The following is a 24,641-nucleotide window of genomic DNA, read 5'->3' as shown; positions in this document are numbered from 1 at the left end:
CATTATATCTGGCCTACTAGCTGTTAAGTACATAAGTGAACCAACCATGCCCCTATGACTTGAAATATCCACAGACTTTTCAATAGTGTTTAATTCAAGCTTAGTTGTAGTGACCATGGGCATTTTTGCAGATATGCAATCTATTAGATCAAACTTCTTTAAAAGATCATGAATGTATTTAGTTTGACTAATGAATATTCCATCACTAACTTGCTTAACTTGCAAACCAAGAAAGTAAGTTAGTTCTCCCATCATGCTCATTTCATACTTACTTTGCATCAATTTGGCAGACTTCTTGTAAAGTTTTTCATCTGTAGAGCCAAATATAATATCATCTACATAAATTTGAACAAGTATACTAGAGCCATTAACATTTCTAAAGAATAAAGTTTTATCAACAGTACCTCTTGTGAAGTGATTTTCCAAAAGAAACTTTGATAAAGTGTCATACCATGCTCTAGGTGCTTGCTTCAGACCATAAAGTGCTTTCAAAAGATAGTAGACATGATTTTGGAAATTTGGATCTTCAAAACCAGAAGGTTGACTAACATAGACTTCCTCCTCCAAATCTCCATTCAGAAATGCACTTTTGACATCCATTTGATAGACCTTGAAATTGGCATATGCTGCATAGGCTAAGAAAATTCTGATGGCTTCAAGTTTTGCAACAAGAGCAAAATTTTCATCAAAATCTATTCCTTCTTGTTGACAATAGCCCTTAGCAACCAATATAGCTTTGTTCCTGACCACTATGCCATTTGCATCCATCTTATTTCTGAATACCCATTTGGTGTCAATTGGATTCTTTCCTTTAGGCTTGGTTACCAGCTTCCATACCTTATTCCTTTCAAATTGGTTTAGCTCCTCCTGCATAGCTAAAATCCAATCAGGATCCAACAAAGCTTCTTCTACCTTCTTTGGTTCTTCCTTAGATAGGAAGCTGCTATATAGACATTCTTCTTGAGTTGTTCTTCTTGTTTGAACTCTAGAAGACACATCACCAATGATGAGCTCAAAGGGATGATCTTTTGTCCATTTCCTTTGTTGAGGTAGATTAGCTCTAGATGAAGAGGCCTCATTGTTGTCTTGTGTGTGACTGAGTTTTGATTATTAGAAACTCCCCCTGAGCTTATGAATCTTTGATTTGAGAAAGGAGAATTTTCTGTAAGTGATCTATTCTGACTTTCAGCTTCTTTCGAAGACCCGACGGATGGTGCACTTTGTGTTCCGACGGATGAAGCTGGTTATCTCCCGACGGATAAAACAAATTATCTCCCGATGGATGAAGCATTTTTCAACTCGACAGATGTTGAATTTTATGCTTCATTAGTAGTAGATTTTTCTGCAATATCCTTTGTCATTGTTTCCTGATCACTTTCATCATCACTATCATCACTAACCATCTCCACATTATCAAATTTAAGACTTTCATAAGAATCTTCATCTTACAGTCCTTCAATCTTTTTTATCATCAAACACAACATGTATTGATTCCATACCAATGTTGGTTCTAAGATTGTAGACTCTATATGCTTTTCCCACAGCATATCCAACAAAAATTCCTTCATCTGCTTTAGCATCAAACTTCACATATTGATCATTTTGGTTTCTCAAGATATAACATTTGCAGACAAAGACATGAAGAAAATTTAGAGTTGGTTTCTTGTTCTTGAACAATTGATATGGTGTCATGCACTTTGCTTGATTCACCAAAGAGATATTCTGAGTGTAGCAGGCAGTATTCACAGCTTCAGCCCAGAATTATGTTGGTAACTTTGATTCTTCAAGCATTATCCTTGCAGCTTCAATAAGAGATCTTTTTTCCTTTCTACCACTCCATTTTGTTATGGAGTTCTTGCTGCAGAAGGCTCGTGCATTATCCCATTTTCTTCATAAAATTATCTTATCACAGAATTCTTAAACTCAGTTCCATTGTCACTCCTGATTCTTCTTACCTTAAAATCAGGATGATTGTTGACTTGCCTTATGTGATTGATGATGATTTCACTAGCCTCATCTTTAGACTTTAGGAAATATGTCCAAGAGAACTTGGAGAAATCATCTACAATTACTAGGCAAAATCTTTTCCTTGAGATGGATAACACATTGACTGGTCCAAATAGATCAATGTGTAGCAATTGTAAAGGTTTTTCAATTGTTGAATCAAGCTTCTTTCTGAATGATGCTTTGATCTGCTTCCCTTTTTGGAAGGCATCACACAGTCCATCCTTAGAAAACTCCACTTGAGGAATGCATCTAACCAGTTCTTTCTTGACAAGCTCATTCATGGTCTTGAAGTTTAGATGGGATAGTTTCTTGTGCCACAGCCAACTTTCATCTTGACTTGCTTTACTGAGAAGGCAAGCAACAGATTCTGCATTTGATGAGTTGAAATCAGCTAGATACACATTTCCTCTTCTCACACCAGTGAGAACCGCTTTGTTGCTTCTTTTGTTAGTCACAACACAAGCTTCTGAATTGAAGGTTACTGAATTGCCCTTATTACAAAGCTGGCTGATACTCAGCAAATTATGCTTGAGACCATCCACTAGGGCAACCTCCTCAATGATGACATTGTCTTTTGAAATCAAGCCATATCCCACAGTATAACCCTTGCTGTCATCTCTAAAAGTAATACTTGGGCCAGCTCTCTCCTTGAACTCTGTGAGCAGGGTAGAATCTCCAGTCATGTGCCTTGAGCAACCACTATCCAGATACCAAAGATTCTTTATATTTCCATGCACACATCAAAATCAAATTAAGCTGATTTTGGTACCCAAGTTTCCTTGGGTCCTGCCTTGTTAGCTTTCTTCTTTTGTTTCTTAGGTTTGATCTCATTTGACTTGGGGATATCTGATTCATCCTTAGTCATCTGAGTTGGACCTTTGAAACTAGTCATTAAAACAGAATTATCATGCACATTTTGATTAACAGGAAAAGGCATGCTTTTTACAAACATGTTATTCCAGTAAGGCACACTAAATGGCATTTGAGGCATACTAAATGCAGCATAATAAGGATTAGGTGGAAATGGCATATTAGCAAATTGTGCATTCATATTCTGAGCAGGCATAGCATTCAAAGTCATAGAAGGCATGACATTCATGTGGGGAAAAGAAGATGGTACAGATATAGGAGTAAGCATGGCAAGTTTGCAATTAACATACAAATGATTAACACTACCACACTTAACACAGATTTTTCTAGGAGCATACTTATCAGGTGTGTAGTTGTTATGTTTGTTAATCCCGACTTTCCCATTTCTATTATTTTTCTTTTTAGTTTCTGTTTTAACCTCAATCTTTTATAATCTGTCATTCAATTGCTTGATGGACAGATGACCAACATTCACTTTCTTCTCCTTCTTCACTTGACTTGATTCTCCTGGAACAAAGTTTTTGGAAACTGATCCATATTTTTCATTTAACTTAGCAAGTTTGGCTTTGCTCACAGGTTTGCTCACAGTCGACGGATGAGGATTTATGTCACTCGACGGATAATCCTTTTGATTATCCAACGGATGACTCTCATCATCCGTCGAGTCTACATCTGTTAGCAATCCTTTAACCAAATTGACTTACAGCTTTGAAAGAGATATGTCCTAAGTCCAATCACATATGAGGATTTAGGAATAACTTTTATATAATCTGTTTTGATTTCATTGATATTAATAAAAGACTTGTTTTATTTTTATTACGGGCTCTGTATATTTAAGTGTTTAAATAAGATATACCATAGTTTAGAGTAAAGCTTTTTATGGATTATGATGAGATCATAATAGTGAGACCTAAAAGATGATAACTCTAAACTTAAATAGTTCCTGGTCATAGGATTACTAATTGGTAATTAATAATCCGCAAAGATTGGTACATACTATGCTTGCTCCCTTCAGGAGGATGTCTGTTCTCATAGGCATTTGTGTGGTGACACTATAGCTAGTATGTAGGTGCTTATTAGGGAATAAGTTCACTGAAGATGACTCGATAAGTTGAACAACTAATGGAGATTACTCACGTGTCAATAGTTATTCACTGAGTGATAGTTGTACAAGTGTCCTTAGACTTGAGATCGTTAAAGGTATCTTATATATAATGAACTGTGCTTTGGTTTAGTCCTTAGTCTCAAGGAAATCCATTAGGTCTATTCTGGGCATAGGGATTTGTGTATAAAGATAGTTAACGTCAAAAGAGGATCTACCCCTTCCAGTATAGGAAGAAAATATCCTATGTTATTCTTAGTATGCGAGTTCTGGAATCTCTGGCCAGAGTGTATGAAATTAGAAAGGAGTTTCTAATTTGCATTAATATGAACTTTGCATTATGAATAAGAAATCATATGATTAAATTTGATAGGCTTGACACGAGATCCATGCCTTGTATTTATTCGGGATATTATAAGGGTAGAAGGAATTTATTGTACGGTAACTAGTCACTGACAGGTTCTTGATATTCTAAGCAGTGAATTCATATTATCCGGATAGTCACGATATGTTGAGAAGCATCACTCACGATGTAGAATAAATATAATTAATCAGTTAATTATATTTAGTGAATTTTAGTATTCATGTAAATAATTAATAAAAGTTTATTATTATTTATTTCTACTACCGGCATAATATTGAACCTACAGGGTCACACCATAAAAGAATATTTTCTTTGATGAAATAATGAGAGAGAGAATTATTTTCTAAATAGTTAAGAAAAGAAATAATGATTAAAATAGTTTTAATTATTATTAAAGCATTTTATGAAGATAAAATGTGGGGGTTAATATATATAAAGATATATTATAAAACCCTAGGAGAGCCCTATAAATAGAATGAGATGGATGGCTCATTCTATTCACACACACAATTTTGGTTTTGTGAAAACCCTAGCCTCCATCTTCTTCCTCTCTCTCTCTCAATACTCCATTTTATAAAAGCTCAGTTTTATAAAAAGGTTCATCAAAGAGGATAGTTCTTGGTGGATACCGGTAGAGTGCTTCACACATTGAGGATCAACTGCTAGCACTCCATTTTTATAAAGCTTCGATTAACGAGGTATGATTTCGATTCCTCAGTTTTTCCCTTTTATACATTTTTCTATATGTGCGGTATATGGTTTTTACGGAATAAATATTATTTCACGCTTCCGCTCATCCGTAAATTCAATCATTGGCATCAGAGCTAGGTTCTGCATATAGAGATTCATATAAAAAAAATTCAGATTTTTTAATGCATGTATGGATTTGTTATGATTTTTGCAAGTTTATTTGGATTTATTTATGAATTAATTCGAAATAATTTTTTCATGAGATTTTGACTACTGATCTGGGTTCTACAAGTGTTGTAGATCATCTAGGTATTTTTTCATAATTTTGTGATGTGTAGATTATTTGTTATGAATTTTTTAAAATTGTTTTAATTAAAATTCATGAAATAATTATGCATGTGCATAATTATGATTAAAATTTGCACAAGGACCCATGGCTGATTTGATAATTTTCTGCTACTGCCTGATTTAAGAAATCATATTATTTTGATTTTTATTAATTTTTTAATTAAATGTTAATTAATTTATTAATAATAAAATTAAAATAATAAATTAATAAAGAGTTATTAAGGAAGGGAGTAAAAGAAAAAGGGGGTTACCTTTTTTGTTTGTAACGGCTGGCAACGGTAGGAAGAAGGCAAAAACAAAACAAAAAAAAATAAAAACCTGCTGCTACTGCAACGGTCAGGTGCGGGCGCGTGAGGCGCATGCGCGGGGGGTGTTGCACATTCCCGGAATGCGTTACACCCTGTTGCGTATTTCCGGGATGCGTTACACCCTTTAATGGCTTAAAAGGGTTGTAACGCATTACCAGAATGCGTTACAGGGATTGTAACGCAATCCTGTAATGCGTTACAGCCCATCTGTCCTTTTAAAATTTGATTTTTGGGAGTTTTGTAACTCCGTTTTGGGCGTGCAATATATCATTGGATTTGTTTTTCCGAGACGGATATAATGGAGTGGTCAAATATTTTTATATATAAAAGTTTTGAACTGTTTATATTCCCGAAAGTGTTTTAAAGCATATTTTAATTGTTTTAATTGCTTTTAAATGCTATAATAAATCCATACATCATTATATCAATGTGTGACATGATATTACTTGCATGCTTACTTGTTTATTTATTTTTATATATGAGATATATGCCTGTGTTTACCATGCGATGATAGATTTAGGTGAACTTAAATCAATATAAGGCGTGCTCTAGAAAATCTAGAATCGGAATCGTTTCTTGCCTTGACAATAATATTATGAATACAATCATGAGATTCTTGTGTTTATGAAACACGTAATTAAATATGAATTTTCAATTTTGAGAGAAAGGATGATTCTGTCAACAACAGATTTCTATCTGTAAGAAAGGGTTATTAAGTGACGCCTCTTGACAATGCTCCACCCGATCTGGGAATCATCTGATTATCGATTATTGATTTGAAATATTTAATTTAAAAGGAAGAATCTCTTTATAATATGATTATGATTGTAACGTAATATAATCCCTCTAAAATTAAATAATATCAAGTAGTAATTGGACAATGACACAACGGGCTTGTGTCGGTCATAGCCTTCCAACATGATAGAAAGTGGTTCTTATTTTTAAATCATTGTCATTTCGTGCTACAGCCGAGGGCTTTGATTTCAAAATAAGAAATACATGTCTGTTACATAGAGATGTGTACATTGAATTAGAATCTAAAGGTCGTTACGTGCTACAGTCGTGGGCCGTTGGAGACTGATTCAATTGTACGAATGTTGGGTTAGACTTGACTTAGAATATTGAGTTTGTCGTGCTACAGCCGTGACTCAATTATTCAAGAGGCTAAAATTATATTAGGGAATAACATAAGATGTAATTGACAAGAGTTGTCTGCCTATTGAACATCACATGACGTTTCGTGCTACAGCCGAGGTTGTGTAATGGAATGTAGGATCCCTATTCCCACTAGCATTATGAATGCCTAATTTTCACTTAGGGGGTGTATAAATTAGATAAACTAGTGGGAGCCACTTATGAATAAAGACCCGATTCATATAGTGTTTAGAAATAAAATTGAATATTTGCTAAGTGTTGTTATGTGTTCATCATTTACAGATTTACTATATATGTTATGTCTTCTGCACTATCACTCCGGAGTATACTAGATGCTCACAAGTTGACTGGTCCTAATTTTGCTGACTGGCTTCAAAATTTCAGAATTTTTCTCAGGGTTGAGAAGTTGGAATATGTGCTTGACTCACCTAAGCCTACTGAACCTACTAGCGATGCACATAATGATGAACATGTTGTGTATCGTAAGTGGATAGATGATGCAAATGTTGCTCAATGCATCATGCTAGCTTCCATGAACATTGAGCTACAGAAGCAGCATGAGCATATGGATGCTCACACTATCCTTATGCATCTACAAGAGTTGTATGATGTGGCAGGGAGGACAGCTCGATATGAGATATCGAAGGAGCTGTTCGGTTGTAGGATGTCTGAGGGATCATCCGTGAATGACAATGTACTTAAGATGATCAATTTGATTGAACGTCTTGGACAACTTGGTTTTGCCATGGATGGAGAGCTGAGCCAAGACTTGGTCTTGCAATCACTTCCGGGTTCGTTTTCGCAGTTTGTTGTGAACTTTCACATGAATAAGCTGGATGTCAGCCTGGCTGAACTCCACAACATGTTGAAGACTGCGGAATCGAATTTTCCCCCTAAGAAGAGTTCTGTTCTTCTAATTGGTGAAGGTTCCAATCCTAAGAAAAGGAAGAGGAACCCTTCTAAGAAGAAGAAAGTAGGTGAAGAAAAGCCGGTTCCACCAAAAGCTGAAGACCCCAAGAGCAAAGTTGTTTGCTTTCACTGTAACAAGGTGGGGCACTGGAAGAGGAACTGCAAGGTTTACCTTGCAGAGTTGAAGAAGAAGAAGGGGAGTGAGACTACCGCTTTTGATTCAGGTATGTTCATGATAGAAATGAATATGTCATTAAGTCAAATTTCTACTTGGGTATTAGATACCGCCTGTGGTTCATACATTTGCAATTCGTTGCAGGGACTAAGGAGAAGTAGGACTCTTGAGGAAGAGGAGGTGATTCTACGGATGGGAAATGGAGCAAGAGTTGCTGCTGAAGCTGTAGGATCATTTCATTTACATATGCCTACGGGCAAGACTATTGTTTTAAATAATTGTTATTTTATTCCTTCGATTGTGAGGAATATTATTTCTATTCCCATGTTAGACTTGGATGGATTTTTGTTTGTTATTCAGAATAATAAATGTTCAATTCTTAGAGATAACGTTCTTTATTGAAGTGGTATTTTAAATAATGGTCTGTATGTATGTGACATAATTTACTTCAGATTGAACAAACTAATAAAAGAAAAGGGATGATGAAAATCTCACTTTCTTTTGGCACTGCAGACTTGGTCATATTAGTGAAAATAGACTGCGGACATTTCATAAGGAAGGGTTACTTGACCCCTTTTGATTTTAAATCATATCCTACATGCGAGTCTTGTCTATTGGGTAAAATGACCAAATCTCCATTTAGTGGATATGGAGAGAGGGCTGCAGATTTGCTAGGATTGGTATACACAGATGTATGTGGACCAATGTCTACGCAAGCCATGGGTGGATTTTCATACTTCATTACTTTCATAGATGATAGATCTAAATTCGGATATGTGTTTGATGAAACACAAGTCTGATGCCTTTGAAAAGTTCAAAGAATATAAGCATGAAGTGGAGAAACAAACCAAACATAGTATTATAACTCTTCGATCAGATCGAGGTGGTGAATACTTGAATGGAGAGTTTCTAGATTATCTCAAAGAAAATGGTATAGTCTCCCAGTGGACTCCTCCATATACTCCACAGTTGAATGGGGTATCTGAAAAGAGAAATTGAACTTTGTTAGACATGGTTCGGTCCATGATGAGCTATGCGAATCTTCCAGTATTCTTATGGGGTTATGCATTGGAAACCTCAGCATATTTACTGAATAAGGTGCCTTCCAAATCTGTTCCTCAAACTCTATATGAGATATGGAAAGAAAGGAAACCGAGTCTTAAACACGTTAAGATTTGGGGATGTCCAGCTTATGTCAAGAAAGTTAACCCAGATAAGCTGGAATCTTGATCCGTAAAATGTAATTTTGTGGGATATCCTAAAGAGATTTTGGGGTATTACTTTTACACCGATCATCGGGTGTTTGTCTTCAAACATGCTACCTTCTTGGAAAAGGAGTTTATCCTTGAAGGAAACAGTGGGAGCAAAATTGAACTTGATGAAGTTCAAGAAGCACAAACTACTACGGATCAAGTGCAAACACCTGTTTAGACTGAACAACCTTCTGTGGAACAGCCCGTTTGTAGGTCAGAGAGAGTGTCTCGCCAGCCTGAGAGGTATTATGGCCTTATCATTGAGAATGACAATGAGTTGTCAATCATTGATGATGACAACCCTGTGACCTATAATGAGGCTATGAGTAGTGTTAACTCAGAGAAATGGCAAAGTGCCATGAAATCCGAATCTATGTATACGGTATACAAAAGAAAGATTAGAGCAGATGGCCAGGTGGAGACCTTTAAAGCCAAGCTTGTGGCAAAAGGATTCAAACAAAGGCAATGGATTGACTTTGATGAAACCTTTTACCTGTAGCATGTTAAAATCAGTTCGTATTTTGCTTGCGATTGCTGCTTACTACGACTATGAGATCTGGCAAATGGCCAGATGGTTTTCTCTCCAAGGGAAATGAAAACCTAGTGTGTAAGCTGCTGCGAACCATATGTGGTTTAAAGCAAGCTTCTCGTAGATGGAACATCCGTTTTGATGAGACAATCAAAGAGTTTGGTTTTATCAAAAACGTAGATGAACCATGTGTCTACAAAAGGGTTAGTGGGAGCGCGGTAACATTTCTTGTATTGTATTAAAACAGAGTTGACACACATAACAACATAGCAGACCCACTCACAAAGCCACTTTCTGAAAGTCACTTTGATCGTCATAAAGACAAGATGGGTATTAGATACTAGAGTGATTGGCTTTAGTACAAGTGGGAGATTGAAAGAGATATGTCCTAAGTCCAATCACGTATGAGGATTTAGGAATAACTTTTATGTAATATGTTTTGATTTTATTGATATTAATAAAAGACTTGTTTTGTTTTTATTACGGGCTCTATCTATTTAAGTGTTTAAATAAGATATACCATAGTTTAGAGTAAAGCTTTTTATGGATTATGATGAGATCATAATAGTGAGACCTAAAAGATGATAACTCTAAACTTAAATAGTTCCTGGTCATAGGATTACTAACTGGTAATTAATAATCCGCAAAGATTGGTACATACTATGCTTGCTCAACCACTATCCAGATACCAAAGATTCTTTATATTTCCCTACACACATCAAAATCAAATCAAGCTGATTTTGGTACCCAAGTTTCCTTGGGTCCTGCCTTGTTAGCTTTCTTCTTTTGTTTCTTAGGTTTGATCTCATTTGACTTGGGGATATCCGATTCATCCTTAGTCATCTGAGTTGGAACTTTGAAACTAGTCATTAAAACAGAATTATCATGCACATTTTGATTAACAGGAAAAGGCATGCTTTTTACAAACATGTTATTCCAGTAAGGCACACTAAATGGCATTTGAGGCATACTAAATGCAGCATAATAAGGATTAGGTGGAAATGGCATATTAGCAAATTGTGCATTCATATTCTGAGCAGGCATAGCATTCAAAGTCATAGAAGGCATGACATTCATGTTGGGAAAAGAAGATGGTACAGATATAGGAGTAAGCATGGCAAGTTTGCAATTAACATACAAATGATTAACACTACCACACTTAACACAGATTTTTCTCGGAGCATACTTATCAGGTGTGTAGTTGTTATGTTTGTTAATCCCGACTTTCCCATTTCTATTATTTTTCTTTTAATTTCTGTTTTAACCTCAATCTTTTATAATCTGTCATTCAATTGCTTGATGGACAGATGACCAACATTCACTTTCTTCTCCTTCTTCACTTGACTTGATTCTCCTGGGACAAAGTTTTTGGAAACTAATCCATATTTTTCATTTAACTTAGCAAGTTTGGCTTTGCTCACAGGTTTGCTCACAGTCGACGGATGAGGATTTATGTCACTCGACGGATAATCCTTTTGATTATCCAATGGATGACTCTCATCATCCGTCGAGTCTACATTTGTTAGCAATCCTTCAACCAAATTGACTTACAGCTTTGAAAGAGATATGTCCTAAGTCCAATCACATATGAGGATTTAGGAATAATTTTTATGTAATCTGTTTTGATTTCATTGATATTAATAAAAGACTTGTTTTGTTTTTATTACGGGCTCTATATATTTAAGTGTTTAAATAAGATATACCATAGTTTAGAGTAAAGCTTTTTATGGATTATGATGAGATCATAATAGTGAGACCTAAAAGATGATAACTCTAAACTTAAATAGTTCCTGGTCATAGGATTACTAACTGGTAATTAATAATCCGTAAAGATTGGTACATACTATGCTTGCTCCCTTCAGGAGGATGTCTGTTCTCATAGGCATTTGTGTGGTGACACTATAGCTAGTATATAGGTGCTTATTAGGGAATAAGTTCACTGAACATGACTCGATAAGTTGAACAACTAATGGAGATTACTCACGTGTCAATAGTTATTCACTGAGTGATAGTTGTACAAGTGTCCTTAGACTTGAGATCGTTAAAGGTATCTTATATATAATGAACTGTGCTTTGGTTTAGTCCTTAGTCTCAAGGACATCCATTAGGTCTATTCTGGGCATAGGGATTTGTGTATAAAGATAGTTAACATAAATAGAGGATCTACCCCTTCCAGTATAAAAAGAGAATATCCTATGTTATTCTTAGTATGCGAGTTCTGGAATCTCTGGCCAGAGTGTATGAAATTAGAAAGGAGTTTCTAATTTGCATTAATATGAACTTTGCATTATGAATAAGAAATCATATGATTAAATTTGATAGGCTTGACACGAGATCCATGCCTTGTATTTATTCGGGATATTATAAGGGTAGAAGGAATTTATTGTACGGTAACTAGTCACTGACAGGTTCTTAATATTCTAAGCAGTGAATTCATATTATCCGGATAGTCGCTATATGTTGAGAAGCATCACTCACGATGTAGAGAATAAATATAATTAATCAGTTAATTATATTTGGTGAATTTTAGTATTCACGTAAATAATTAATAAAAGTTTATTATTATTTATTTCTACTATCGGCATAATATTGAACCTACAGGGTCACACCATAAAAGAATATTTTTTTTGATGAAATAATGAGAGAGAGAATTATTTTCTAAATAGTTAAGAAAAGAAATAATGATTAAAATAGTTTTAATTATTATTAAAGCATTTTATGAAGATAAAATGTGGGGGTTAATATATATAAAGATATATTATAAAACCCTAGGAGAGCCCTATAAATAGAATGAGATGGATGGCTCATTCTATTCACACACACAATTTGTGTTTTGTGAAAAAAACCCTAGCCTCCATCTTCTTCCTCTCTCTCTCTCTCTCAAAACACCATTTTATAAAAGCTCAGTTTTATAAAAAGGTTCATCAAAGAGGATCATTCTTGGTGGATACCGGTAGAGTGCTTCACACATTGAGGAGCAACTGCTAGCACTCCATTTTTATAAAGCTTCGATTAACGAGGTATGATTTCGATTCCTCAGTTTTTCCCTTTTATACGTTTTTATATATGTGCGGTATATGGTTTTTACGGAATAAATGTTATTTCACGCTTCCGCTCATCCGTAAATTCCATCAAGCTTCTCCTTACTCTTTTTCCAGGTTGCATCACAAAAGGACTCAATACCTTGAACTTTATTGATTTGAGCATGAACATCTCTGGATGATTTCCATGCCTTAATCACCTCTTGTTCTCGTTCAAGTTGCTTCTTCAAAATCTCTTCTTTCTTCAAGGACTCAGTTAATTCATCCTTAGCAATCTTACATTCTATTCTCAGTTTCTCAAATTCAATAAACTGAGACTCTAGCACATTGTTCCTTTCACTTAAAAATATATTGTTTTCTTTGATTTTAGCATTTTCCTTAGTGAAGGACTTAAGTGTAACACGCAAAAGATATAATTCTGTAGACATGTCATTAATTGCATCATTACACTTAGCTTTAGATAAATGTGCTAGGTTAGTGGTGATTACCTGATTACTTGAAGATCTTGTTTCTATTTCATTAGACTTGGCCATTAGGGCTAGATTGACATAGCTGACATCTTCATCCGTATCCAGTCCATCTGCTGCCTAGTCATTTTCTTGTGTAATGAAAGCCCTTTCCTTTTGCTTGAGCAACTCAAAATACTTCTGTTTATAATCCACAGGCTCAAACTTCTTTTTGCTGGAATCTGACTTTATACACTCACTGACAAAATGCCCTGCCAAGCCACATTTGAAACATTTGAATTTTGATTTATCCACCATGTTTCTACTTGGCTTAGCTGCTCCAAAGTTCTTCTTGAACTTGAGCTAGGAAAATCTTCTGGAAAGAAATGCAAGATGTTCATCAATATCATCCATATCATCTTGGCTCAAATGAACTTTAGTTTCAGCTACCAGCCCCTTTCCCTTGTTCTCACAGACTTTTGAAGTAGACTCAACAGCTTCTACCTTCACCTCTTTCTCTTTCTCCAACTCAGCAACCAGTGCTATGGACCCTCCTTTCTTCCTTCCTTTCTCCATCCTCTCATCTTGCTCTATTTTAAGCTCATAAGTTTTCAGGATTCCATATAGTCTCTCCAAAGTAAACTCCTTGTAGTCTTGAGAGTTTCTCAGTGAGACTGTCATTGGTTTCCATTCCGTTGGAAGTGGTCTAAGGAACTTGAGATTGGAGTCTTTTGTCTGATAGACTCTTCCATGCAAATTCAGAGCATTTAGTAGTTTTTGAAACCTACTAAAAATGTCAGTGAGAGACTCACTATCTTCACAATGAAAATGCTCATATTGCTGAATTAGCAACTGCATCTTATTCTCCCTTACTTGCTCATTACCATCACAGATAATCTGAATTGTGTCCCAAACCTCCTTGGTCGTTTTGCAGTTAATGATGTTATCAAACATATCACCATCAACTCCATTGAACAATATATTCATGGCCTTCTTATCTTTCCTGACTTGTTCAATATCAGGATCTGACCATTCATGCCTAGGCTTGGGAACAAATGGTTCATTCCCTGTTGCAGCTCTCATTGGTATATGAGGATCTCTTACTATGCAATCCACATAAGCCTCGTCTTGAGAAAGAAGATATAGGTGTATCTTCACCTTCCAGTGGTGATAATTGTCTTTGTCCAGAAATGGAATCTTCACTCCAACATCCTTCTTGTTCATCTTGCTGTTTGTTGTGATCTTTAAACTCTTTTTACTTCAAGAGCTTGCTCTGATACCAATTATTATTCCCTAACAATACAACAAGAATTACCATAGGGGGTTAAATGTAATTCTGGCTCCTTTTTAAGATTTATGAAAAATGATTCTAACTCAATAATATATAAGTGTTTGATTTGCTAAGTGCGGAATGAAAGAATTACATATATCAAAGCACAAGTAATAAAAACACAGGTCATTAAAACGTTCTGGTGGATTTGAATGTATCCACCAGATATATATATATATATATATATATATATATATATATATATATCGAGGGAACCCTGTGAAGCTTGAATAGCTCACAGCTGCAGTTACAAATATGAACAACTAAACTTACAGAGAAATGCTACAGGATACAGCTTACAAATGTTTCTATGAAAAATGTGTTTTCTTAGTCTATTTGTTATTGTTATTCTACTTGCTACACTTGGTTTATATATCACCAAGTTTACATAGTAATAAGACAAGATAATAAAACAAAACCTATCAAGTCTAACTCCATGCTGCTTCACTACTCTATTCCAGCATCTTTGAATAACTTCATAATAGCATGGAAATGGCAATGCTTCTTTGTTCTCAAAACCCTGCTAAACAGGCTGTCACATTCCTTTTGCAACCACTCGACGCATGTCACTGTGTTGTCACTGTCAACAGATATTTAAATTGATCATCCGTCGGGTACATGCTTGTTATCCGTCGGGTAGCCTTGTTGATCATCCGTCGGGTAGCTTTGTTGATCATCCGTCGGGTAGCCATTTATCACTTGACTCCATTTCATTTGTGCAGAATTAAAAGACGTCTTATATTTACATTTAATCAACCTATTCTGCACATCTACTAGCAGTTTACATGATTCATAAGCTACTACAGAATCTATACAAAGTTGTTTACAAAAATGTGCTACAGTACTTATTCTTACATAAGCTACTCACCCGATGGATATCAGTTAGTCATCCGTCAGGACTATATTGAATTATCTTTCGGGACTATAATTGAATCATCCATCAGGTGCTACAAAATTTACTACGTTAAATCTACTAAGGTGTTTTGTTTAGCTTATCATCAAGTACACAACATATTCCTAACAATATGAGTGATAGGGTTCAAGAACAAATCGAAAACGAGCATCCAAGTATCAACTATATTAAAGAAAATAAAAGAATTCTTCTCCGCAGCCTTCTCGTGCTCTCTAGGTCTTCTTATTGCTCTCTCAGGCCTCCTTGGTGTTGAAAACGTCTTTTTATGGGTATATATAGGCTCCAGGATGACCAGGACTCTCAAAATCTTCAATTTCGACTAAAATCAGGATTCTGGGGCAGAAACCGGGCGCGGTCACGCGGCCTTCGGGCGCGGCCGCGCTGAAATAGTGTTTCAGCGGCGCGGGCGTGTGGCCGCCGCGCGCCCGCGCTGACATTCTGAAATTTTTCTGACAAATCTTGTTTTGGCCATATCTTGAGTTCTGCTCGTCAGAATTAGGCGATTCAACTGCCCACGCGAAGCTAAAGAGATTCTATACAACTTGAGAATGGCCTGGGCTTCTAAATCTGATCTATTTTCAGCATATTTCTTTGAAAGCTCCTTTCTTCATTTAACTGATTCCTGAAATACAATAACGTAAAAACACATCAAAAATACCAACAACTTGAGTCCAAAAAACCAACTTAAGCATGTAATGAAGTGTTCCAAGTAGATATAAAATCCACTTATCACACCCCCAAACTTGAATCGATGCTTGTCCTCAAGCATAAACATACTCAAAACTATAAAACAAACTTAATGCATGAATGCAACTACATGAATGCAACTAAATGATAATGCAATCGATCCCCTCAGAATAACCATAACCAAATGAATAAGCTGATGCCTCTAAGAATGCTATGACTCAATACAGAGCTCGAATAAATCCCACAAACCAACTCACAAACCAGAACGTGCATGTGTGGATGCTTAACAGATATACTCTCAAAACTAGATCAATAACCATAACTTATCTTTCATCAAAACAATCACAATTTTATAAATAGAATAGATGTTAAACACATAATGACTCACAATACCTCCTTCCTACTAGAGTTATACAAGGATTCATGTTATTATTGAATACATAACAAATATGCTTATTTGACCGTGCAATGAATGAGGTCCCAAAAGACTTAGACAATAATACCCATGTAGCGAGCGTTAGGTTAGCGGATCCCAGACTATAAAAACCTTAGGTCACTAGGCACAAAGTCCCCTAGAACTTAATAACTCGAGTATTAAAATGCTCACTCTTGATCAATTATGCATAAACACATACTTTTTCTTTTCTTCTCTTTTTTTATTTCTTTTTCTTTCTCTTTTTTCAACAATTTTTGAATGAGTGTGTTTCACTCCATCTCATTCAACCCTAGACTACTCATATAAATATGAGCCAACTACTAGCCATTTGACACCTAGCCTTACAACAACTAGCAATGAAATCCAAGTTTTTCTCCAGATAAAAAATCAGTGTTTTTACGTCATTAAGAGAATATCACAAATTCTAAATACAACCAAGTGATTAAATCTGAACAACAAACAAGTATGATCACGATCTAGATCAAAAGCAACCCAATAAGACTTTATGAAATTTTTTGTTTCTGGCATGCAAATTAATTCATTAAGACTTAAACATCCCTCTATTCGTCATCACTACACTCACATCAACATCAACCAATTAATCAGAAATAGCTCAACCTAAGGGATCATGTTATATGCATGCAAATGCAACTACATGGACTCTCATAATAACATGAACAAAAATGCAACAAATATGTCCTAAATGAACAATCATGCAAAAATATGAATGAACTACAACTAAACATGCAATATGAATCTATATGAACTATATGGACACACACACACACTAATCCTTACATTATCACCCCCAAACTTAAAAATTTCAATGTCCTCATTGAAGGTAATAATAAGGATTTTAGGCATACCTAGTTAGTGGGAGGATCACCCTCTTTGGGTGGAGGATCAGGTGGCCAATCAACCTCGACACCGGTGGCTCGGAAATAGTGCCCAAAGCTTGTGTCAAATTTGCAGCAAAACGATGGTGAATGTTGTGCATGGCCTCCATACACCTAGTCACTCGCCTGTACTGTTCATCACCAACACCAGTCCTATCAACTAACTGCTGCACATGAGAAGAACCCTCTGCATCATCAAAAATATATCCCAAGGCCTTATCATGTGGTGCACCAAAGAATGCATAACTCAAGTGATCTGGTAGTGGGTGAAGCTTAAATGTGGAAACATCTTCAATAGACGGCTCAAGACGCTCTTGAGAAATTTTCAGCCATGCTAACCCAAGAGAATAGAATGGCATATCCAACTTCCTCTTCCATGGAGGTGCATTCAAAACCTGCAGTTGCTCTGCTCCTTCCTTGTCATCAATAATTGATTTCCCCATTTAGGATCTCTCTAAGGTCTCTGACTTTGGCAATTGCTCAAGTTCCAAATTCACGACAGAGTCTACCCATTCTACTTTAAAGCATTCCTCTTTAGATGTGGGCAACTTTATTTCCTTGGACACATTAAAAGTGACCTTTTGATTGTGAACCTTCATCGTAAGCTCTCCATTTTGCACATCGATCATAGTTCGGCCAGTAGCTAAGAATGGTCTCCCCAAGATAATGGGAATCTTCTTATCCTCCTCAAAATCAAGAATTACAAAGTCAGCAGGAAAGATAAGTTTGTCCACCTTGACCAAAACATCCTCCACTATACCTCGTGGATAAGCGATGGAACGATCAGCTAGTTGCAATGACATGTATGTTGGTTTCGGATCAGGTAGACCAAGCTTCTTGAAGATAGATAAGGGCATCAGATTGATGCTAGCTCCTAAATCACATAAACACTTGTCGAACGACAAGTTTCCGATGGTGCAAGGAATAGTGAAGCTTCCAGGATCTTTAAGTTTCGAAGGCAACTTCTGTTGCAGCACAATATTGCATTCCTCCATAAGAGCAACGATCTCTAAGTCATCAAGCTTCACTTTCCGAGAGAGAATACCTTTCATAAACCTTGCATAGCTAGGCATCTGTTCAAGAGCTTCAGCGAAAGGTATGTTGATATGAAGTTTCTTGAACACCTCCAGAAACTTCTCAAACTGCTTATTCAGCTTTTTCTTTTGTAGCCTTTTAGGAAAAGGAAGTGGATGATAGATCTATTTCTCCCATGTATTACCCTCAGGAGGAGTGTCCTCAACAGTAGTCTTCCTTGGTTCCACTTCTGCTTCCTTCTACACTTCTTCTTTAGCCAAAACTTCATATTCTGGAACTTGAGATTTTTTAGGGTTTGCAACCTTCCCAAACCTCAACGTAATTGCCTTAACCTGCTCTTCTGCTTCCCTCTTGCCTGGAAATTCTGTATCACTAGAAAGCATTCCTGGTAGTTGATTCAATAAGGCGTTAGCAAATTTGTCCTATCTGGTTCTCCAGAGTCTTGATAGAAACAGCCTGACTTTGGCATATAAGAGCCTGGTTTTTGCATATAAGCCTCAACTCCTCCAATTCAGATTTTTCATTCGAAGATTAACTTGCATTATGAGTTTGTTGTTGAAGTTGGAGTTGTTGTCTTGGTGCAAATTGTTGCTGAAAACCAGGAGGATTGAATTGATTGGATCCAAACTGCTGCTAAGTCTGTTGCACCATATTTTGATTGTTGCTCCATCTAAAGTTACGATGATTCTAGTTGTCAAGATGATATGTGTATGGAACTGGTTGCTGCGATCTCTGAAAGTTGCTCACAACCTAAGCTGATTTACTAGATATAGCGCATTGCTCCGTCGTATGCGAACCTACACATAGCTCACAAACACTGGTTATCTGATTAACACCATAGTTAGCCAGAGAAACGATCTTCATAGACAACTCCTTTAGTTGAGCAGTGATAGTCGTAGCTGTATCCACTTCAAGAACTTCTGCTACCTTGCCCTTTGGTAATCTCTGGGTTGGATACTGATATTCATTAGCAACCATAAGTTCAATTAGATCATAAGCTTCCTCATAACTCTTTGCCCATAATGCTCCACCTGATGCTACATCAAGCATGGGTCTAGACTGTGCCCCCAAATCGTTATAGAAGCAATTGATCACCATCCAGTCAGGCATTCCATAATGAGGACACTTTCTAAGCATCTCCTTTAGCGCTCCCAAGCTTCACATAGAGATTCTCCCAATTGCTGCGCAAATTGAGTAAGAGCATTCCTCATTACAGCTGTCTTCGCCATAGGAAAGAATTTAGTAAGAAATTTATGAGCAAGATCCTCCCAAGTAATAATCGAACCAGCTGGTAGAGAGTGTAACCAGCTCTTAGCCTTGTCCCTCAGAGAGAATGGGAACAGTCTCAGCTTCACAGCATCTTCAGAAACACCGTTGAACTTGAAGGTGTTGCAGATCTCAATGAAATCCCTAATGTGCATATTGGGATCTTCCGTTGGAGAACCCCCAAACTGGATTGAATTCTGCACCCATTGAATTATGCCAGGCTTGATCTCAAAGGTATTAGTTGTGATAGCTGGCCTGACAATGCTAGATTGAATGTCATTGATCTTGGGTTGAGAAAAATCCATCAAGGCTTTCATTCGTGCTGCTGGATCTCCCATTGTAACGAGTACCTGAAACACAAGTAAACCGTGAAAGTAAAAGAGTCTGAGTCAGTGAACTTTAACGACCACTGATGACAAGCACATAAACTAAACAATTAACAACACCGAGTCCCCGGCAGCGGCGATAAAAACTTGTTAGTCGTTAAACACGTGCTAAAATTCACGCAAGTATACGCGTTCGCAAGTAGTATAAGATATAAATCAGATTCGTTCCCACAGAGACTGGTTTAGGTTAAGTTCAATTTATGCACCTATGTAACAATGTATGGTTATCGCTCAATGCTAAGACAAATAACAAATTGGGTTTTGATTAAACTAAGAGATTATACTAAATAACATTAACTAAGAGAATTGAGGTTGAATTACTATATATGACAAACATGGGATCCTCACTTCATTAAATACTTCATTCAAAGTCATTGTTCTTAACCTTAGCATGCAATGGTGATGACACTAATCAGATAACATGAAACTGATAAATGCCAACTTTCGTTGCACGAGTACCATATTACCAGACATCCATAAAAGAGATAGAAGTTGAATAGACACCAATTATATTGAGACCCTATATGTCTATAAAATTTGACAAGATAACTGTGAGGTCACACACACTGTAGAAGGGGGTTGAATACAGTGTTTAGCACAATCAAATCGAATTAAAGAACACAAGTAACAGAAAACAAACTTTATTAAACTTTGTTACAATATGGAACTGTCCTCTCTCAGTGATGAACAAATATCACGAGAGCTGCTAGGGTTACAATGAATATTATTCTCAATAATGATAACACGTATAGTGTAAACTCTATGTTTGTGTTTACATACTACACAGTTACAAGATAATCTCTAATTGATATGGAATATAATTCTGCTTCCTAAAATATATCAATCAGTTATCTTTTCTTCCAAGTATTCTACTCTTCATAGAATTCCTTCTTCATGCATATCTCTTCTTGCATTTGTCTTGATCTTCTTTCCTTTCAATCAGCCGCCTTCCTTATCTGAAAGTCCTCTTAAGTCCTGATATTATCTCCTGATAAATATCTCCTGATAACTTAAGTTCTGACAACTTAAGTTCTGACTTCAGTATAAGTGCTGATTTCCAGTTAAGTACTGATTTGTCCTGTTTAAGTAAGATCTGAAAACTAAACACAAATCATATTAGACATGACATTATCAAATATATCTAACAATCTCCCTCAACTTGTAAATTAGCATAATATACAAGTTTAACAGATATTTGATGATGTCAAAAACATTAAGTACAAATGCATAAGAATTTGACTAGATAACTACAACTTACAGTCCTTAAAGCTTTACCATCTTTAACTTCTGATAAGAGCTTCAGTCTGTATACATGTCAGAATTTAAGCAGTTGTAGATCTTTGACTTGGCTTCAATTACTGATCTCTTTGATATCAGGAGTTGTTCTGAGATAGTTCTTTAACAAACATCTCTCAGAATATTTAAGTTCATCAATCATCCTCCTTTTAGCATTCTGCAATTCAATTGTATCTTCACTAATTTGAAAGATAGCATCCCTAAGATCATTTATTTTAACTTTTCTTATGTCCTGATCTAGTCTGATCAAATATGCCTTGTCAGACTCAAGATTGAATTCCACAGCCTTATAACCCAGAAGGGTAGTTATAATCTTAGCAGAGTTAGGCTTCATCTCGACAATATCACCCTTGTGATCTCTGTACTTGGGACAGTATGTGTTGTCAGACTTTACAGAATAAAGCTTCTTTTGTCTCTGAATTTGAGTCTTCAAATAATTTGCAGCACTTTCTGATAATTTGTTCTTCACTTGAAGTAGGAATAAAACATGTTCTAGTTCCTCAAAATACTTCAGTGGTATAGCATTCTCCCTAATATGGTATACCCTTCCATCTGTTATGAAATATAACAAGATGTGTTCTTTCAAGAAGGTATGGTAAACCATCTGTACAGATTCAAGTCGATTCAATCTTTCAGGAGTTGCTCCAACACCTGGTTCACTCAAGGAAGTTGGATCATTGGTTGTGTTATGTACTCTTCTTTCATCAACACTACCCAATCCAGATTTATCTCTTGCTTCCTTTCCTGTAACAACTCTTTCTTCAAAACCACTTGCTGTAGCCTTCAAAGGTTGAGTCCGTTTAGCTTTGGTGAATCCTGGTAGGAGTAACTTTGAGGATTTAACATGAGCAATGTCAGAGGTTTCCTTTAACTTATCTTCTGATATCAAGCCAACTTGAGCTATGTCAGAGGTTGCTTGCTTCAGTGTCATATCAGAACTTACTATATCTTGACTCTGAACAACTTGAGCCATGTCAGAGGTTGTTTGAGAAATCTTCTTTGAAATCAGAGTAAGATTAACATCTTCAACAGATATTTCTTCGTCCATAGCAGGCACATAAACCTTTACAGGTTCTCCAACTTTTTCTTTCCCCTTGGACCTTGGATCTATCTCCATTTGTGATTTGGCCTTAATTGCCTCATGATTTATCCTTTCTTTTATCACAATGCCTTTAGCCTTAGGAATTTTATTTTCAACAACGGAAGGACTCTCAAAGTCCATTCCTGGATTTTCTTTCAGAAATAACTATCTTGAAATTTCCTCATCAAGTTCCAGAAGTTCATCAGAACTTATCATTTTATCAATATAAGAACTTATTCTCCTCCCAGTATCAGAACTTGTTCTTTGACTTGTAGTTCCAGCTTTACTTGATGAAAAACCTTTACCTTGACCATGACCTCCACCCATTCCAGAGTTTCCCTAGTCATCTTTTTCATCATCCTTTCCCTTCAGTGTCTTGATAGGTTTGCATTTAGACTTAATTACTTTCTCCCCCTTTTTGGCATCAGCAGGTAAAAGAAGAGAGACAAGCAATTCTACTGAGGATTGGATCTCATTGAGTTGATTTTGATGAGAAGCTTGATTCTTCAAAATTTAATCAATCTGAGACTGTTGCTTCTCTTGGATTTTCTCAATGTTGGCAATTCTGTCAAAGGTAGGTTGGAAAAACCTTTTCTTTTCAAGTTTTAGATTCATATCTTGTTGGATCAAGTTTTCTTGAATTTTATTCACCTTGTCATGAGTTATTGAGTGTTGACCTTGAAGGTGCCTTGTACTCAATGCAGTATGTAATATCCCATATTTTCAGATATTATTTTTATAATTATTTGGAATTATTTATGTGAATTTTAGTAAATTATCTGATAATTGGAATTGATGTTTGGGTGTTTATAAGTGATATTATTTGAATATTTGAATTTTTATATGTCCAGAATAAAATATAGATAATTGTGATATTTTTCTGGTAATTTTTGGACTGTTAGATGATTTTATATCGATTTATGAATTATTAATTATTTTCTGAATAGTTACCAAAATTATTTTATAAAGTCGGGAATCGTCCGACTTCAACCATTTTTGCGTTTTTACAACCCGAAACTCTTCCGAAAACTTTTTTCTAACCTAATCTGGTAATTCCGGACATTTTTTGTGTTTTAACTTTTTCAATCCGGATTACGGTTTGACCCGTGCGCGGCCCGGCGCAAGATTTTCGATACGATAGTAATTTCGGTAATCAACAAAACCCGTATTATCGGAAGACGGGATATTTTTACATTATTTCTCATATGGTGTTTTATAAGAAGCTCGGTTTTCATAATTATCCAAATCTGATCGTTTTTATAGTTACTTAGCGGCTAAGTAACCTATTTTTGGATCCAATATGATCTAATAGGATACTCGTTACGTGTTTTAAAATGCATTTATATGAATCGATTTGTAATTTGGACGCGTGTTTATTTGCGTTATTCGTTTTATGTGTGTTGAATGTATTTTATGTGTTTTCGGGATTTTCTGTTAATTTAGAAATCATTTTTATTTTTCGAAAATAAACGGACCGGGACCCCATCGGGGACGTCAAAGCCCACAAAATTCGTGTTTTTATTTTTATAAAATCATTCATATTTTTAAATACCCAATATTTTTGCCTGTTTAAGTTATTCACAACTTTCGCTAAATTTCGATACAAATTTTATATTTTATCGCTTTAAAAAAATTATTCCCCGTAATTAGTGTTTTTGGGGCCTAATTATTTTAATTAGGGGATAAAAACACCCTTAAATTATTTTGGGGTATTTATTTTTTTCAAAAAGTATAAATAGCCTCATTAATTAGTTTATTTCATTTTATTTTTATTAAAAACATACTTGAAGAACAATTTTGGGAATGGAAATTTGATCTTGAACTTTGATGGATGATTTTGGACGATTCAGGGAACCAAATCGGATGTTCTAATAACCAAATTGATCCTTGTTTCAAGCCCGTTCTATTGATACCAAAATTACAAATCGAGGGTTAGTATGTAGTAAAATTGATTTTTGTGTTCTTGGCTTGAAATCATTTTTGGATTTCTGATGATTGTTGATTGTTTTTGAGGTTATGAGTAGCTTTAGGATAATATGTAGAGTCGATTTATGTGTTTATTTCGATGGTTTGATCCCCGAAATGTTATAGTCGAGTTCTTGGTGGTATTGTTTTTAA

The 24,641-nt window shown here is 35.8% G+C and overlaps 1 non-coding gene across 1 annotated transcript; it reads left to right on the top strand.

Moving 5' to 3' along the window:
• Nucleotides 1-19,602: 19,602 nt before the first annotated feature.
• Nucleotides 19,603-19,708, top strand: LOC141694354 (small nucleolar RNA R71). Its single transcript, XR_012563668.1, has one exon. It is a non-coding gene; the product is annotated as a small nucleolar RNA R71 (small nucleolar RNA).
• The last annotated feature ends 4,933 nt before the right edge of the window (nucleotides 19,709-24,641 follow it).

This window comes from Apium graveolens, chromosome 10, assembly GCF_009905375.1.
Source record: "Apium graveolens cultivar Ventura chromosome 10, ASM990537v1, whole genome shotgun sequence".
Lineage (NCBI taxonomy): Eukaryota > Viridiplantae > Streptophyta > Magnoliopsida > Apiales > Apiaceae > Apium > Apium graveolens.
This window is presented reverse-complemented; position numbering and strand designations above follow the sequence as displayed.